A 20,110-nucleotide genomic window follows, 5' to 3' on the forward strand; every position below is an offset into this window, starting at 1 on the left:
AGATAAATACAATTGCTCACTAAAGTAATTTTCTTGTACCAACTAAGTTAAATATTTATCTACAAATACAGAAATAAAACATTATAGATTCTCACTCTATAAAATTATAGAATTCATTGGGTTTTGTTGCTTAATTTGCTACTGTACCTTTTTAATATGTGTTAATTTTCTTTTTTAAATGTTTCTGATTTCTTCAATTCAGTCCTCTTATTTTTTTCCCATTTGAATTAGTTTATTTAGTCAATTTAGAACATTATTCCTTGTTTACAATAACCACATTGTTTCCCTTCCTCCCCTCCATCAACCCTTCCCTCAGCCAATGGGCAATTTCATTAGGTATCACTTGTGTCCTTAATCAGAACCTATCTCCATACTGCTGTTTGCACTGGGGTGTTTATTTAGAGTTTACATCCCCAACCATATCCCTTCCATCCATGTATTCAAGCAGTTGTTTTTCTTTGGTGTTTTTACTCCCACAGTGTTCCCTCTGGATGTGGATAGTGGTTTTTCTCATAAATGCCTCCAAGTTGCTTAGGGTCATTGCATTGTAACTAATGGAGAAGTCCATTCCATTCAAATGTACCACAGTGTATCAGTCTCTGTGTACAATGTTTTCCTGGTTCTCTTCCTCTCACTTTGCATCAATTCCTGGAGGTTATTCCAGTCCCCATGGAATTTCTCTACTTTATTATTCCTTTGAGCACAATAGTATTCCATTACCAACATAAACCACAAATTATTTAGCCATTCCCCAATTGAAGGGCATCCCCTCGTTTTCCAATTTTTGACCACCACAAAGAGGGCAGCTATGAATAATTTTTTACATGTCTTTTTCCTTATTTTCTCTTTGGGGTACAAACCCAGCAGTGTTAGGGCTGGATCAAAAGGTAGACAGTCTTTTATCACATTTTGGGCATAGTTCCAAATTGCCCTCCAGAATGGTTGGATCAATTTACAACTAAACGAACAATGAATTAATGTCCCGACTTTGCCACATCCCCTCCAACATTCATTACTTTCCTTTGCTGTCATATTAGCCAATCTACTAGGTGTGTGGTGATACCACAGAGTTGTTTTGATTTGCATTTCTCTGATCATAAGAGATTTAGAGCATATTTTCATGTGCTTATTAATAGTTTTTATTTCTTTAACTGAAAATTGCCTATTCATGTCCTTTGACCATTTATTAATTGGAGAATTGCTTGATTTTTTGTACAATTGGTTTAGCTCTTTATAAATTTAGACCTTTGTCAGAGGATTTTGTAATGAAAATTGTTTCCCAATTTGTTGCTTCCCTTCTAATTTTGGATGCATTAGTTTTGTTTGTAAAAAAAACTTTTTAATTTGATGTAATCAAAAATATTGATTTTACATTTTGTGATTTTTTTCTAGCTCTTGCTTGGTTTTAAAGTCTTTCCTTCCCCAAAGAACTGACAAGTATACTATTCTGTGTTCTACTATATTCAGGTCATTCAAACATTCTGGGTTCATCTTGGTATAGGGTGTGAGATTTTGATCCAAACCTAGTCTCTCCCATTCTGTCTTCCAATTGTTTTTATCACATAGTGGGTTTTTGTCCCCAAAACTGGGATCTTTGAGCTTATCATAGACTGTCTTGCTGAGGTCATTTACCCCAACTCTATTCTACTGATTCCCCTTTCTGTCTCTCAGCCAGTACCAAATCGTTTTGATGACCACTGATTCATAGTTTAGTTTGAGATCTGGGACTGCAAGGCCTGCTTCCTTTGCATTTTTTTCATGATTTCCCTGGATATTCTTGATTTTTTGTTCTTCCAAATGAACTTTGTTATGTTTTTTTTCTAATTCATTAAAAAAAGTTTTTGGGTAGTTCAATGGGTATGGCACTAAATAAGTAAATAAATTTGGGGAAGATTTTCATTTTTATTATGTTAGCTCATCCCACCCATGAGCAATCAATGTTTTACGATTGTTTAGATGTAGTTTTAGTTGTGTGGAGAGTGTTTTGTAGTTTTGTTCATACAGTTCCTGTGTTTGTCTTGGCAGATAGATTCCTAAGTATTTTATGTTGTCTAGGGTGATTTTGAATGGAATTTCTATTTCTAATACTTGCTGCTGAAATGGGTTGGAGATATATAGAAATGCTGATGATTTATGTGGGTTTATTTTTGTATCCTGCAACTTTGATAAAATTGTTGATATTTTTGCCTAGCTTTTTGGTTGATTCTGTAGGATTCCTAAAGTAAACCGTCATATCATCCACAAAGAGTGATAGCTTGGTCTCCTCATTGCCAATTTAATACCTTCAATTTATTTTTTCTTCCCTAATTGCTATTGCTAGTATTTCTAGTACTATGTTAAATAACAGAGGTGATAATTGGCATCTTTTTTTCACTCCTGATCTTATTGGAAAGATTTCTATTTTATCCCCATTGCAGATGATGTTTGCGAATGTTTTAAGATATATAACATTTATTATTTTTAGGAAAGATCCTTCTATTCCTATACTTTCTAGTGTTTTCAATAAGAATGGGCTTTGTATTTTATCAAAGGCTTTTCCTGCATCTATTGAGATAATTATGTGATTTTTGTTGGCTTGCTTGTTAATATGGTCAATTATGTTGATGGTTTTTCCTAATATTAAATCATCCTTGCATTCTTGGTATGAATCCTACCTGGTCATAATGAATAACCCTTGTGATGACTTGCTGGAATCTTTTTACTAGAATCCTATTTAAGAATTTTATATCTATATTCATTAAAGAGATTGGTCTAGAATTTTCTTTCTCTGTTTTTGACATGCTTGGCTTTGGGATAAAGTACCATATTTGTGTTGTAAAATGAATTTGGTAGAACTCCTTCTTGGCTTATTCTGTCAAATAGTTTGTATCAATACTTCCTGTCAAGATGGCGGCTTAGAGGCAGCAAAAGTTCAGACCTCAGAAAACCCTTCCTTACGGATCACAAACTGAATGCTCCTAGGGCACCAAAATTCAAACTGAACAACAGGACAGACCTGGCGAACCCTCCTTCTGGACTCGGATCAAAAGGTACACCCCCAGAAAGTCAGAATCCTAGATCACTTGGATCTAAGTGGAAGGCAGAAGGAAGGTCCCAGGAACCCTCCTGCCAAACCTGGAGCTCTGAGGCCACAGCAGCAGCAGGATCCACAGGGCCAGCAAAATGGCCTCAGGGCTGGCTGAAGGATGCACCTTGAAAGCATCCTGGGCCAGTCTCAGGGGCACCCAACACAAATGTCAGGGAAACAGAGAGAGAAGGGGGAAGCCTGCAGCCCCCTGGCTGGGTCCTTCCATCTGAGTCGGTCCCTGCTTCCATCTGAGCAGATTCCTGCTACAGGGCACATTCAGTCCAACCCAGCTGAATACAATCCCATCAGTAGCCCTCAGAGTTTCTGAAAGGACAAACCTCAGGGTCGGTAAAGGGGTTCCTCCAAAGGGCAAAGGGCTTACCTTGAATGTAACCTGGGCCAGCCTCAAGGCATCTAACACAGACTGCAGAAAACGTTTCCTTTGCTTCAGGGCTCATTCAGCTCAACCCAGCTGAACTTAATCCCATCAGGAGCCCTCAGAGCTCAGGGAGGCCACAACACCTCTCCCCTTAGAGTGCATGGTCTTCTGAAAGAACAGAAACCTAAGGGCCCACAAAGGCATTGAGGTACCTTGCGGACAGTGCTGTGCCAGGCTCAGAGCATGGAATTAAGGCAGCTAAGAAGCAACTGGAGGGAACTGAGAGCAGTAACACCCGAAACACTGGAAGGTAGGGGAGGACAGGCTGTGGGCTTCGTCAGGAAGACAGAACAGCTGCAGAGAAAGGACAATCTGGCTGGGGCTAGAGCCTCAGACCATCAGACAGATACACGAAGAGCCAGTCCTCCTCAGTCAGATAAAGATGGCAAACAATACAGAAGTACAAAAGACTCCAAACACCAAGAAAAGCAAGAAGAAGGGGGTGACTTTGGACACATTTTATGGGACAAAAATACAAAATACAAAGGAGATAGAAGAGGAAACACAAGCAAATGCTCTGAAACCCTCCAAAGCAAATGGAAACTCTCCACAAACCCTTGAAGAATTTAAATCAGAAATGATAAAAAGATGGAAGCCTTCTGGCAGGAAAAGTGGGAAATAATGCAAAAGGAAATCAACAATCTGAAACATGAAGAAACACAATTACAGAAATAGTGTGACCAAACTGAAAAGAAAAACCAGACTTTAAAGGTCAGAATCAGGCAACTTTTTCTTTTATTCAAACTCTCTTCTATAAGGACTACATTTATATCTATATCTATATCTATCTCTATATCTATCTATCTATCTATCTATATATATGTATATATATATATATTAATATGTAGGGAAAACGTAATGTGTAACTCAAAAATTACATGCATTATTAGAGTAGAAAGAAGAATCATGAATAGGGTATGTTTGGGACATCACGATGATATGGAGAAGGAGGGATAGAAAGAAAAAGGGTGGGGGGAATCATTGATGGTATGAAGATATACACCAAGAAATGGGGGGGAACTAAATAGAATACTCTTTCTCACACAAAGATACACATGGGAAGGGGAGGAGAAGAAAACGCCTATAAGAAGGAGAGGAAGAGAGTTTTTACTTAAACCTTACTCTCAATGAAATCAACTCTGAGTGGGAAGAGCATCCAGATACATTGGGATCTTGAATTCTATCTTATCCAACAGGGTAAGGGAGAAGGGAAAACCAAGGGGGTTGGGGGGAGAATAAAAATGGAGGGAAGAAGAGGGGGATGGGGAGGGAAGAAAAAAGGAGGGGCTAGAGAGAGAAACAATAAACGGAGGGGACTAGGGGGACTGATTTAAAGTAAATCACTGGCTTAAAAGGTTATAGCTAAAGAAGAAAGGTCAGAATTAGGGGAGGATATCAAAATGCCAGGGAGTCCACAAATGACAATGATAACTTTGAACGTGAATGGGATGAACCCACCCATAAAATGTAGATGAATAGCAGAATAGATTAGAATCCAAAACCCTACCATATGTTGTCTTCAAAACATACACATGAAGCGGGTAGACACTCACAAGGTCAGAATTAAAGGATGGAGTAAGACCTTCTGGGCCTCAACTGATAGAAATAAGGCAGGAGTTGCAATCATGATATCTGACAAAGCCAAAGTACAAATAGATCTGATTAAAAATGATAGGGAAGGTAACTATATTTTTGTTAAAAGGGACTTTAGATAATGAGGAAATATCATTAATCAACATGTATGCACCAAATAGTATAGCACCCAAATTTCTAATGGAGAAACAAGGAGAATTGAAGGAAGAAATAGACAGTAAAACCATATTAGTGGGAGATTTGAACCAAGTACTATCAAATTTAGATAAATCAAATCAAAAAATAAATAAGAAAGAGGTAAAAGAAGTGAATGGAATCTTAGAAAAATTAGAGTTAATAGACATATGGAGAAAAATAAATAGTGATAAAAAGGAATACACCTTCTTCTCAGCACCACATGACATATTCACAAAGATTGACCATACACTAGGTCACAGAAACGTGGCATACAAATGCAGAAAAGCAGAAATAATAAATGCAGCCTTTTCAGATCACAAGGCAATGAAAATAATGATCAGTAAGGGTACTTAAAAAACCAAATCAAAAATTAATTGGAAATTAAATAATATGATACTCCAAAATCAGTTAGAGAACAAATCATATAAACAATTAATAATTTCATCAAAGAAAATGACAATGGTGAGACATCCTTTCAACCTTATGGGATACAACCAAAGCAGTAATCAGAGATAAATTCATATCCCTGAGTGCATATATTAACAAACTATGGAGGGCAGAGATCAATGAATTGGAAATGCAAATCAAAAAACTTGAAAGCAAACAAATTAAAAACCCCCAGAAGAAAACCAAACTAGAGATCCTAAAAATTAAGGGAGAAATTAATAAAATCAAAAGTGATAGAAATATTAAACTAATAAACAATACTAGATGCTGGTACTTTGAAAAAACAGACAAAAATAGATAAAGTACTGGTCAATATAATTTTAAAAAGGAAAGAAAGAAAGAAGAAAGAAAATTAACAGCATCAAGGATAAAAAGGGAGACCTCACCTCCAATGAAGAGGAAATTAAAGCAATCATTAAAAATTATTTTTCCCAACTATATGGCAATAAATATACCAACCTAGGTGATATGAATGAATATTTACAAAAATATAAATTGCCTAGACTAACAGAAGAAGAAATAGATTTCTTAATCCCATATCAGAAAAAGAAATCCAATAGGCCATCAAAGAATTCCTAAGAAAAAATCCCCAGGGCCTGATGGATTCACCAGTGAATTCTATCAAACATTCAGAGAACAGCTACTCCCAATACTCTACAAACTATTTGACATAATAAGCAAAGACGGAGTTCTACCAAATTCCTTTTATGACACAAATATGGTACTGATTCCAAATCCAGGCAGGTCAAAAACAGAGAAATAAAATTATAGATCAATCTCCCTAATGAATATAGATTCAAAAATCTTAAATAGGATACTAGCAAAAAGTCTCCGAAAAAACTAACTCGTGGATGAAATATAAAATATCAAAGTCTTATGTGTAAAAATTCTAAGTAAGGAAAAATAAACCTATAACAGGTTCTTAAATCAGGCCCCATTAAAGTAATGTATGTCCTACAAGCCTGTTATAGCAATTATGCATTTACCCAATCATTAGTCAGAAAATTTGCCACACTCTGGAAGAAATAAAAGGGGCTAGGTTTTAGAAGCAAAAAGGAAATAGCATTCCATGGTCTGATTTTACCTTTTCTCTCAGGGATAGGGGAGGATGGCAACCTCAGGATGGCAACCAAAGTGAGGGGCTTGATAGAAGTATGGCACGAGGAAGACCTGTGCCTGACATATGTCAAAAAGCCAAACCTCAAGCAAGTTGAAGTCCTCTTGTCTTGGCGCAGAATCTTATCAATCCCACTGATATTGGTTGGTCTTTTTGACCATATGCTTGTTGGCACTAGGCAGGTTGGTATGTGCTGCTTGACATTGTGCAGTGGCTCTTTTTGTGATCCTTCCTTCTGGAATCAGACAGAATCATTAAGCAAAGTTCCATAATTTTTAAATAATCATTGGCACTGTTTCTATAGTCTAAAACTTTTGGGTATGCATTGACATTAGGGCTAATTAATATTTTAAACTTATCCTAGTGCAAAATCAAAAAACCACTAATAATGGTAATGTTCTTCAAGTACAAAAAAAGGAGAGAAAAAAGAAAATTCAAATACTATATTGCACATACAAGGGAAAATAATAATAAAATGTTTTTTTTTAAATATATAGCTTACAATCAGTGACACACTGTTTCAGGCAAGGAGAAGCAGAATACAAAGGTTTCTCACCAAAGAATGAGATCCATTTCCTTTTTAATTTGGCCATGATCTATAGTGTGAGTGCAAATGCTTTTCACAAGTAACAGCTTTATGAAACAAGTCATACAATAGATAATGCACATTCAAAGAAATACCCAAATTTCCCCAAATGGTAATAACCCATTTAAGGACAAGAGCAAACAAACCCACTATCATTAGGATTCACATGAGTCTCTATATATCCATTTACTGTGTGACATTTAAAAAAATCTATGAACTCATGGATACTTGTCACAAGTTCTCCAAATATAACCAATCTTTCAACCTTGGCTGAGATATTTTTAACAAAGTCTGTCACTGCCCTTATTCTAAAATTTGACAGAGGAGAGATCCCAGGAAAAAACAAACAATCAAACAAAACACAAAACTTGCTGTACTACTGATGAAAACCTTTTGGATCTAAAAATGTCACCAAGAATCTAGATCATTCTGGTAGAAGGAGAGAGTAAGCTGAAGATTTACAAATATAAAAAAAAACATTCAGAAGGTACTAGGTTTCCCAGGAAAATCCTTCCTACCTCCCAGATGAAATTACAACCAATCACAGGGTAACTATGCACTTTGAGAGACCTCCCTCCCTCTGGTATAAGACTATAACAGTTTAAAAGACCTGTCTCCAATATGCCCCATCCATTTCAATGTGGAAGCAAGGACTAAATAGTGAAAATGACTTCAGATGTTTCATCCATTACATTTTTAATAAATGTGAAGATGGGGAAATATAACAGTGCTATTGCACTGTAAAAATGGAGATTTGAACCCTAGGACTTCAATCCCCAGAAGTCCTTGGCCACTTCCCAGAATGCTTTGTAATCGCACTGAAATCCTCACCTGGGTGAGATCAAAAATTTCTATTTAAACTGGTTGTAAAGCCTACCAGCTTTTTTCCTACTTCCACTTCCAAGGAGATGCAGCTCTCTACCCAGCAGGCAAGATGTGAGTGGTGGTGAATGGGCTCTCTGAGCCTAGTCACATGCTTTGCTTATTTTGTATTTCCTCTATTTCTTAATCTTAAAATAAACCTCTTAAAAATATAATACTTCTAGAGTAAAACTAAATTTTACCTGCTACAGTTTGGCCTAAATTTCAATCTTAACAGCACTTTGTTTCAACTACCAAATGGGCGCTTATCTCTTTTTACAAACAACTCAGAGGAAGTCAGATGATCAGTCAGAGGTAAGGATGCTCCTAGATATCTGAAAAATCACTTCTGAAGATCCTTTAAATCCATTTAAAGTTTTTAGGTCATTAAACATTCCAAAGGTTCTATACAGGTTGTAATTAGTTTGATGGAGTCCATCCAACATCATCTATGTGACAATTAACAAAGGCAATAATGGACAAAAGGCTGTTAAGGCAAGACATGACCTCTATGGATCTGGTGACAAACCCAGAATCCATAATGACCTATGGTTTTGCCACTGAAAAGGGTTTGTTCAAGTTGTTTATGGACTTTTACAATGGTAATTTTTCCAGTCCAGTCATAGGGGAGATATAAATAAAGACAATGTAACAGAACATATAGCTAATAGCTAAAACACAGTAGTTGAAATGACATAGTGTAACAGAAGATATTAGATTAGATTAATATGTGAACTTATAAAACAAAATTGAATCGTAAAGCAAAGTCTCAGCAAGCATAATATATATGAAAAGATACGGGCATTGAATTCAAGAGCCCCTTTTTCCAATTCTAATAAAGACTTTTTCACTGTTTAAAGGGAAACAAAACAAAACTGAGTTAATATCAAGAAAACAATGAAGTCTGAAAAGGCTTAAAATTCACTTCCAGATCTCATTAAGATTCCTTCCCCTAACCAGTATCATCTAGATTCCTAGAAGAACCTCTGGAGTTCACTATAAATGCACTTGGCAGTGTGGACGAATCCCATATTGGACATGTTGCAGAACCTGGGCAGGCCAAAATAGCAAGGGAGTGTATGGAGATTAATTTCTTCTATAAATCACAGCATTACTCAAGCTAATCTCTAGGACCAGTGCAATGAGGAACAGTAGGAAGAAAAGAAATCCTAAAATTTGGACTTGTGAGCTTAGTCAGGCTCTCTGGAAACAGGAACTGTTTGAGATTAGCAGGCAACTGGGCCATGCTTGCAATCTCTACTTCTTCTCCCTAGTTGGCACTACCCTGGTATGCACAAGCTAGGAGTTAAAGCTTCACAAGGAATGTTTGGGAGAAGAGTTCTGTTCCTTCCCCCCCCACAGGGGTAAAGCCAGTGGCCCCATGATACTTCAGTCCCCACCCCCACACAATAGAAGCCTTCCTGGATTAGGCAGGCTGGGGTTGGGGTGACCGTGTCACTGTGTTCCCCTGCTAAAAAGCAGTTAGCCCAGGCTTGAAAACTCACATTGAGGGTGGGTGTCGGGGGAAGGGGATTCATTCCCTCATCCTCCATGCAGGAAACTTCACTTATCCCTTTTGGGAAGGAGTCCCAGGCTAAGTCATGCAAATGAAAGTTGTGGGCAGGCACGTAAGGTGGCTGGTGAAAAATGGCAGGAGCAGCAGTGGCTGGAGAGAAACAAGGTTCTGAAAAATTTATCTATTTCCTATTTTTTCCCAAAAGCTATCTTAAAAAAATAGATATTATCACTTTGTGGCTTGCCAGAAATGTAAGATTAAAAATTAATTTCCAATGCTCCAAGTATTATATTTTATAAGATTCATTAATAATCACTTCAAGTAGAGAAAAGTAAAAACACATCAGTAAAGAGCAGTTTCCCATACTGCAAAAAAGCTTTAGAAGAGAGAGAGAGGGTGGAGTTACAGAAACTCTTATCGACAAAACTTAAGCATGCAATGTGGAGATGAAAAGAACAGGGTTCTGGTAAATGAAGTACAAGGGTACAGAATTATAATTACACTTAAGAATTATTATTAATCACCTGAAGTAGAAGAAATAAAAAGACAAAAGTAAAGCCTGAGTAAAAAGAAGTTTTCTCAGCCACTTTCATGCAAAAAGAGTGGTAGGGGCAGGGTCCTATTAACTTTATCTCCAAACTGTAAGGACATAATATGAGAAAGAAAGTGGGATAGTGGGGGTTGTAGTCCTGGATAGAATATTTTAAAAGCACAGGATATATGTAATCACACTGGCCTGCAAAAAAGTCTGTTTTTCTTCTGTTTAATTCCCTCTATCTTTTAGTTTTTATATGGTCAGTCAGTTAATAAGTAATTATTAAAGTTATATTACATGCCAGGAATAGATGGGGTGGTTGAAGGCTCATTATGCCTAAATGGAAATTGTGAGGGGTATTTTTGCTCTTAATATAATGACTTATTTCCACCCCCAAGAAGGAATGGAATTTTCAATTTAAGCATCATATTATACATTTGTGTGAAGACTAAATTTGGCTCTTCCCTGATTGTAACAATGAAGGTACTTAGCTCTTCCATTATTGTAAAGATTAAATTGTAATCCCCTGTCTATTTTTTAGATTTTAATCCCCAAAGTGTAAACCCAGTATTTAAGGTAGATCTAACCATTTTAACCACAAAAAGGTATGAACCAACCATTAAAAGGTGTGAACTAACAACAAAAGGTGTGAACACACATTTCATACATTGAGTGGGAGGTCTGTGACCCACTGTGAAACAATGGACAGTCCTGAAAAAAAGTTTCTGCTATGATTGGTAGACATAAAGTTTAGAGGAGGTGACACAAGAAAAAAAGGTCTTTAAATAGCAGAAACAGAGACACAGGAAGGATTCATTCAGTCACTTGGAGTTGAACTAGAAGATCAGTCACTTGGAGTTGAACTGGAAGAGTCACTCAGGCTTGGATTGATCATCATGATCAGTCACTCCGAGTTGGACTTGGAGTGAAGAGAAACACTTGAGGAGAAACTGGAAGACAGACAATCAGATTTGGAGTGAAGATACTTGGCTGTGGAAATGAACCCCTGGAGGAGCTCATGCAGGAGACCTCAGACTGCTTTTCTTTTAGATGGACACCATGGTGAGTGTAAAGGCTGACTTAGTTCCTTGCCCTTTCTGGAGGTGTGAACCTCTGAGAAAGGTCCATTGTCTTCAGATTCCTTTCCCCTGTCTTTATTGTTTCAGAGGAAGCAGGAGCTTTCTCTCTCTCTCTCTCTCCCCTTTTCTCTCTTCCTTAATATCTTTCCTATTGTAAAATAAACTACCATAATTCCATTAATTTGAGTAATTCATTTTGGTACTTAGAAATTAAATCCCTGGTGGCCACCAATTAAATATTTAAGTCCAACTAACCATAAATTTAACATAATTTGGCAACCACCAATTAAATCTAATTCAGTACAGCCAAATATAAAATCTAACAGAGATCTTTTGGAACCCTTAAATAAGATTTATTATTGTCCCATTCTAGGATAATGGAAAGAAAGTTTAATTTGGAGGCAGAAGATGTTTTCATACAAATTCTGCTATTTAATTCTTTTGTCCCTTTAGGCTAATCACTTCCTACATGTAGTTCTCATTTTCTCATTTCTAGAATGGAATAAGACCCCTCTCTAATTTCATATCTTTTTATCCCTCCTTCCAGTTGAGGACATATATCCACTCTCACCTTTGGATCATTCTTCATTAAACTGTTCTGGTCAAATAATTTCTTCATTTCTTCTTAATCTCTATTTCTTTCATTCCTTTCCTCTCTTCCTATTCTTCTTTCTTTAATTTCTCCCTCTCTTCTCTCCTATCTTTATTTCTTATAGAAGAGTGTTATAGACTAAAAAATTGATTCTTCATTTGTAGACATTTGGGCTTCAAGGAAATCAGGAAGAGAAATTTATTCATAAATATGACTTCAGAAACACCAGAACAAAATATATTAAAAAGCTGAGGGCAAAGTCTATGGCAACTTGGGCTATATATGATCTTAGAAGGTTTCCAGTTAATTCCTGGAGTCTGTCATTGTCTGTGGTCAGTAGTTATTTCAAACTTCCTGACTATGAAAAAGCAAGAATCACCTCAATGCCATGGATTATTTTCTTCTGCTGGCAAGAAAGCTAAGAGCTCAAAAATAGAATCACTTTGTTTTCTTGTCTGTTTATATGGTATAAAATACCATTTTGAGAATGCTGAGAAGCAACATTAATGCCTTCCAAAGTTTGTATTATGTTTCAAGATGAAAGTCAAATTAATTGTTTACTAATCTCAGTTTAAGGCACTTCTGTGGACTTCTTAGAGGTGAAATGACACCCTGAGGAAACAGGCAAGACATTTTACTGAAATACCCCAATTTCTGATTTCCTTCAAAAAGTAGGAGCTCATAGAGTTTAAATCATAGACTGGAAACTTGAGAAAGTCAATCCTAATACCATAATAAATGAAACAGCAGGCTTATTTTCACATGTCATTATTAATTTATTCTGTACTTATGAAACACAAGCTTTTTGCGAAGCCTTGTGTCACAGGTAATACAAAAACATACAAACATAAGATACAACTCTTTCCCTTGAGGAGCTTAAAAACAGTCAAGAAAGGCCTCTACACATGTAGAGAAACATGTCAATTTCAATGTCATAGGTAAAGACAATAATAGCATTTCAATGAAGTTAGAGATGACTGTAGGCTCAGATGGTCCAGGAAAGCCTTATAAAAGAAGTAGATTTTTTTACTGGGCCTCAAAGAATGAGTGCATGATCTGTTAACCCTTTTCCTATTGAACCTTTTTTTTTCACTCTTCTACAATAAAGATCTTTTTTTTCTGTCTCATTGTTCTATACTAGCTGCATGGCATCCTTTAATTTAAAAACTCACCTCCATGTTTCAAAATCACTCAGATTTTTCTTGAGCCTTGAAGGCCTTTAATCCTTTCTTCCAATCTCATTTAAATTTTATCATGTTTTTAAGTGCCATATTTTGTCTTACCTCCTCCATTAAATAATTTTACCATTCTTCAAACACATAATATAAAAGCTATTTATCTCAGAAATGTGTACATGATCATACATATCTTCATGACATTGTAGAAGAAATATACCAGAATTTGTAGCAGGGTCTAGACCCAAGAATGGGATACTTAAACTCTGTCCAATTCAGAAGTAAGAATATAATTTTATTTGAAGAAGAAAAGGTTTGAGGTGGTAAAATAGCCTAATACTTGGTGGAATAAGCTGGCTGTTAATTAGTCAGCCCTAGGGTTGATGGATTAGTCTTAGTACTATTAGAGTAGCCTCTTTGGATTTTATAGAATAGCAAGTTTCATGGTTTGGAGTAGCAATACTGAGTGCAGAGAAATTCCAAGTGTGAATTAGCAGCTCCATAGTCCTAGGCTAATAGAATAGCCCTTGCAGAGGATGGAGTTGCTAAACAGCAATAGGTATTAGAGTCACAATCTCATCTGTGAAATATCAAACCCACGTGTTGAGTAGCAACCTGAAGTGTGTATCAGGGTTTTCATATTTATTAGCTCCTGGGAGCTTGTCATCTCCCATTCCAGTGCAATCTTCACCTTTCCTAAAATCTCTGGAAGATGGTCATGGCAAAATTAAGGTGGAAGTTGTTTGGGGGCTTGACATCTCTTTCATAGGGAATACAAAACATGCAGGTTTGGGGGATTCTTCTGGAATACCAGAGTCCTTAGAGCACAAGTCCCATATTCCCCCATTATCTACTTTGCCATTAATTGTCAGTATTGAAAGGTCAGACTACTACCCTTCTGGAATATGAATATGGGGGGACAGATGCAGACCATTAGACAAACACTCTAAGTAATTAATTATTTCGAACAGTTCAGAACTGAAGTATATGTAGAACAATATAAATAATTAATAAAACAGATTAAATACAAAGCTGATGGCCGAATACAATATGTCACTGAAAAAATAATTGGTACTTGAAATTTATCTTTGGCTAATGTTGAAACTACAGATTTTGAGTTCTTGTTTAATTAGTGCTAACTGGTGGGAACTATAGGATTTCAGATTATGAAGGTTCCATTCCTATTACTATCCCTGAATGCCTGCTGCCAGCCCACATCAATTGAATCTTTCCTTGTTTTATGTACATAAGTTCTTTGTACTGTATAATTGGAAATCTATTATCCTAAAAAAGAACTACATTTCCCAGGAGCCCACTGACAATCTGTCATTACATACTTGCTATTGATAGAGGATATTAGGTGGGGACATGGAGGGTTCCATGTCTTTACTTCCTGTCCCCAGCTACATAGTGTTAAGGCAGGGTTTTGAAGTGGCTGATCAGCCATGGACATGTGGTCTTTATTTTGTATCCTCTTTTATTCCTTTATTTCTAATGATCATTAATAAATCCCTTAAAATGTAACATTTTAATATTTGAGATTTAATTATAATTTTTATATTTATGGCAACCAGAAGGGATGAGAAAAAAACTCATTTTTTAAAGATAGCCTAGATAAAAATTTTAAGCCATATTTCTCCTGCCAAGGCTTTTTGTCCACCCCACTCACACACCCATCCTTGCAAACTCCAAGAGGCCTTCTAACTCTCTTTGGAGCTGCTTTCTTGGTTTCTCTCCTTATTGACCAGGCTATTTTTAGCCAGAGGACACTTGGCAAAGAGGAGATAAGCCACTTCTCTCATCCATCTGCTTGATGTTCCTCAGTTACTTGCTGCTGCCTTTGGTTTTGCTGCTGCTGATACTGCCTGCTGTTTCTCCTACTCCTGAATCTTCCTCCAGATCTCCAGCCCCAGCCCTGACTGCTGTTTCTGGTCCTGCTGGGCTGCTAGTAGCTGCCAATGTGTCTTTGGAACTCACAAACTTGGAGCAGATCTCTGGGCAACTGGTAGAAAACCAGGGTGTATTTTCCTTAGGCAATTATTAGCCTCCTAACTCCCTCTCCACATGGCTAGGGAAACAAACTGCTCCCTGGCATTTTACCTCAGGGGAGAAGGGGTAGGGAAGAAAGAAGTTACTCTTCCAAACAGGAAGTCAATTACAAGCATCAAGCACTCTTTGAAAGAGCAGTGCTTTACTTATTTCAAACAGCTTCCAGCTTCAGGATGTTTGTTTGTTTGTTTGTTTGTTTGTTTGTTTGTTTGTTTCATGAGTGCACTGATCCTTTTACTTACCTTGCCTGAGATTCAGGGTAGAAATCCATCTCCCTACAATCCTTTGCCATGTGGGCTTTCCCAATCTCTAAGATTCATCCAGTTTGGGATTCCTGAAAACCATGATGTCCCTCACTATGGGAGATCCCAGAAATGTGAAAAAAAAGGAACCCGAATGGATAGAGAAAGGAAATTTAAAGAGACTGAAGGTGAAGATTATAAGGTTTTTCAGACTCCACTGTTTTATTAAAGTCTCTGTATTTTATTGTATTTTGCTGATTGTCTGCTTTAAGATTTAATTTTGGTTTTTTAAGTTCATATATTAATGTATTCAATACTATTCTGTTACATTGAATCACTTTAATCAACTGTGATTTAACTATTAAATATATTCTGTTACTTTTCCCCTATGACTACTGAACAAAATATTGTAAAATATTGTAAAAACCCATAAATAGCTTTTTTTTATTTTGCATTTAATTGTCACATAGATGATGGATGGACTCAACCTGGCTAACAATCTTTGAAAATATAATGAGCTAAGAATTTAAATGGTAATTCTAAGGGGTCTTCAGAAATAATTTTAATTAACTATTGGTTTCTGAATGGATGATTTTTTAAAAAAATATTTTTATTATAAAGAATGTTGTATTAAAGGTAAAGAAACAAAGAAATGTTCCTACCAAGGTGTTTCTATGAAGCAGGAAGCCAAAAAGGGCTCCTGGAAAACTCTTCATTTTAATTTACTTCCACAAGAACAATCTAGATTTCATGGCGATTTTATAGACCAAAATAAGTCTCACATTGTTTAAAAATATATCTGCCAAGGTTGAAAGATTTACTACATCTGTAAAAATTGTGACAAATATCCATCAGTTCATAGGGACTTTTTTTTTTTCACACAGCAACTTATATGAAATATGATAATGGGTTTCCTTGCTATTGTAATTAACTGGGCTATTGTGAATTTGGGGGACTTTGGTACTTCTTTCAATGACTATCTACTGTTTTACTGTTTTATTCTGAAAATTGTTTGTACTCACATGGTGGTTAAGTTAAAAAGGAAATGGATCTCATTTTTTTTTGTGAGAAACCTTTGTATTCTACCTCTCCTTGGCTGACCCAGTGTGTCACTGATTGTAAGCTATATATTATTGATTTTTAAAACATTTTATTATTGTTTTTCATCGCATGAGCAATATAGTATCTGATTTTTATTTTTTCTCTGCTTTTTATATTTTAAGGTTATGTCAACAGTACTTAGAAGATTTTTTTTCATTTTTTTAATATTCTTTTTGAGAGTAATTTTAGGTTAAGAAACATGGTAACCCTACAAATCCAGAAAGTGAACCATTTGGAGAAGGCACAATGAAGATGCATACACGGACAACATGCTGCACCAGAAGATCCAGAGTGAACTTTGGGATGTGGTCATTTGAGTTGTGTTGCATTTGTTTTGTATGTATAAGCTTATGCCGAAGGGGACTGCCCCCTAACTGACTTTTTGCCAATCCATCTAGCAATCATTGCTTTTGTTCTCCTTTCCTCTTATTCTCAAATTATTGTAATTTCAAAGTTGGTATGTTTACAAGACCCACTCAGGGGACTAGTCTTCCATGGGTCTCAGGGGGGAAATATATAATTGAAAATCTGTTACACTAAAAAAGAACTCCCCAGGAGCCCACCGACTTCCCTGTCATTATGTACTTCCTGTCGACAGGGGATATGGAGGTTCCCATGTCATTACTTCCTTTCCCCAGGTAGGTGGTGGTAAGGCAGGGTTTTGAACTGGCTGATGAGCCATGGGCATGTGATCTTTATTTTGTATCCTCTTTTATTCCTTTATTTCTAATGATCATTAATAAATCCCTTAAATATAACATTTTAATATTTGAGATCTAATTTTAATTTTTAGACTACCTAGCTATATTGTAGGCTGTCCCAGGAAAAGGTCTGTGTCTATGAAATCCCACTGTCTCCTCAGTGGTATGCATATAGATAATTGATTGATTGATTCTTTCTTCTGAATCCAGGAAGATAACACTGATGGAATTATAATGAGAATGGTCCTAATCATCCACAATCTCTGCTTTCAGATGCATAGAGGATCAAATGTCCATCTAATTGAAAAAAAATCTAATTTGTATGTCACTTTAAAGTTTATAAAGCACTTGTCTATAAGCAGAACTGGGAGAACATTATACACAACAGCAATATTGGATGAAGATTATCTGTGGAAACTTGGCTACTCTTAGCAATGCAATGATTTGGGATAATCCTGAAATATTTATGATCAGGAATACCATCTATCTCCAGAGAAATATCTGTTGTGGTCATCTTTCACATTCATATATTATGGTTTTATTTATGGGTTTTAGTTATGTATCACTTTGCTTTTACAACAATGACCCATATGAAGTGTGTTTTGCCTGACAATAAAAATAAAATTAAAAAAACCCTTTAAAAAGCACTTTCCTTTAAAAATTCTGATTAAAATAGGGCAAATATTATTACCATTACATACACATGGAAATTGAGTCTCATAGCAGTTAGTTTTCTAATAGATTGTAAGAGTAATAAAAAAAGAATTGTACTCACCTCACTTCCCCTTTAGTGTCCAAGGACTTGTTAGTTGCAATGCACTCAGAATTCTCCAGCCTAATTTATTTTCCATAGTATACTACAAATATTTCTAGATTCAACTGAAGGAAAGTTTTCCTCCTTTCATAATACATTATCTTTTTCTGCACAAAATTTTCTCTGATGCTTCTGTCTGCCTGGTTTCATCCCATCTCACTAAATCATCATTTCAAGTGTCAATAAACCCAACTACTGTGTCTCCAAGTTATTTATATGACTTTAAGTTGCCTTCTCATTTTGTTTTTCAACTGTTCAGTTGTTTCTGACTCTTCATGAACCATGGATCATGGTTATCAGTGGAGCGTTTTTTGCAAGTCTACTGGAATGTTTTGTCATTTCCCTTTCAAGGGATTTCTTTTGGCAGACAATCAGAGGTTAAGGATCACTCAGCTAGGAAGCATCTGTGACTCAATTTGAACTCTTGGTTTCTTCATTCCTGGCCTAAGTCTCCTAGTCACCTAGTTGCCCTGACTTTCTCATATTCCCTCCTTATCTTTTTTGACTCATTTCCCAGAATTTCTGATATACATAAAGGATATAAATATTAATAAAGAAGAACATAGTTCCTCTCTTAGTGGAAAGATAGTTGACTTAGGAGCCAAGAAGACGTGGGTTCAAATCACACCTCTGACTTGAACTGGTTGGATGATCTTCAGTCATGAACCAGTGTCTTTGTATTGTTAAAGGGAATTTCCTTAACTGAGACTTTTCTATACAAATGGCATCAAAATTCTATTTTCTATCTCTAATTCAAATTAATCTTCCTGACAAATATTAAGTCATAACTCCTAGCAACTGGCCCCATCTTTTATGGAGAAATCAATTACAACAATCCTAAATATATATTCTTTCTCTTATTCTTTTGGACAGTGTATATTCTTCCTCAACAAATGTGGATTTAGCATACCTGACTAAAATCCTTTCTTTCCTATTTACATATTATGTGATTCTTAGTAAAAATCATTTCTTTGAACCTGAATTTCATTCTCTCTATTAGGAAGGGGATATATTAGAATTTATAAAGTCCTTTATAATTCTAAATGCTATGAAAAAGACACAGAGGATTCCTCAGCCAAGGAAGATAGAGTTACAGTCCATGTAGAATCATGTTTCTATCTTCCATTCCCTAAATTCCTTGATTCCTTTAAGGTTGAGAGAGAACAGCTTCCATTCTCCTTGGGCAGGACTATACAGATCTTTGTCCTGTCATCCCTTATGAGAAAGACCCAGCTATAAGATATGACCCAAGGGCCAACTTATTGCTTAGATCTGGGTTCCAAATTGGGCCCACTGATCACAATCCACACAGAGGCCTGCTCCCAATTTTCATCCTTCCTGACATGCTTTTACTGGTGAAAAGTTTCAGTCTTCTTTTCTAATTAGTCCTATCCTATTTCTAGTTTACCCTAACCTTGGTCTTCCAAACCCCCCCCCATTATTTCTAGAATACTTGAGTCCATCTTGTAATTATGTAGTTAGCCTTGATATCTGAAATCTGGATTTAATCTTCAGTTTTCCTCTGATATTTTTGTCCTAACATTCTCCTTCTCCACTCTATAGAGAAGAAGTTATAAAAGATCTGGTTGATCCTAGCTTGACCTTGTCAACCTGGAATTTAGGAATCCCAAACTTGTGACCTAGTGAGATCTGATGAACCCCAATTTTAGATTTGGCTTGTAGATTGGAGACCCCAAAAGCTTGTACTTATTCCCTGTTCCCATGATAATCTACCCTGAAGGGAAATGATAATCCTGATTGGGTGAGATAAGCATATGCTAAGGACTTTCTTTGTTTTAGGTAGAGTCCCGTATTGTATTAAAACCTTTCTCAGGAAGGTCAGACCTGGGCATGAACCATCCTTTAGTAACCATTGTAAGCAGCCCCCTTCTCTTGCACCCTAGATTCTAGCTTGATTGTATCTTGTCAGTGTAGTTTGAACACTCCCATTTTCCTTGTAGCAATAGTGATGTCAATCATCTTTCCCTGCCCCTGGATTTCCCAAAGGGTATATAGGTT

This window comes from Monodelphis domestica, chromosome 3 (genome assembly GCF_027887165.1).
Source record: "Monodelphis domestica isolate mMonDom1 chromosome 3, mMonDom1.pri, whole genome shotgun sequence".
Classification (NCBI taxonomy): domain Eukaryota; kingdom Metazoa; phylum Chordata; class Mammalia; order Didelphimorphia; family Didelphidae; genus Monodelphis; species Monodelphis domestica.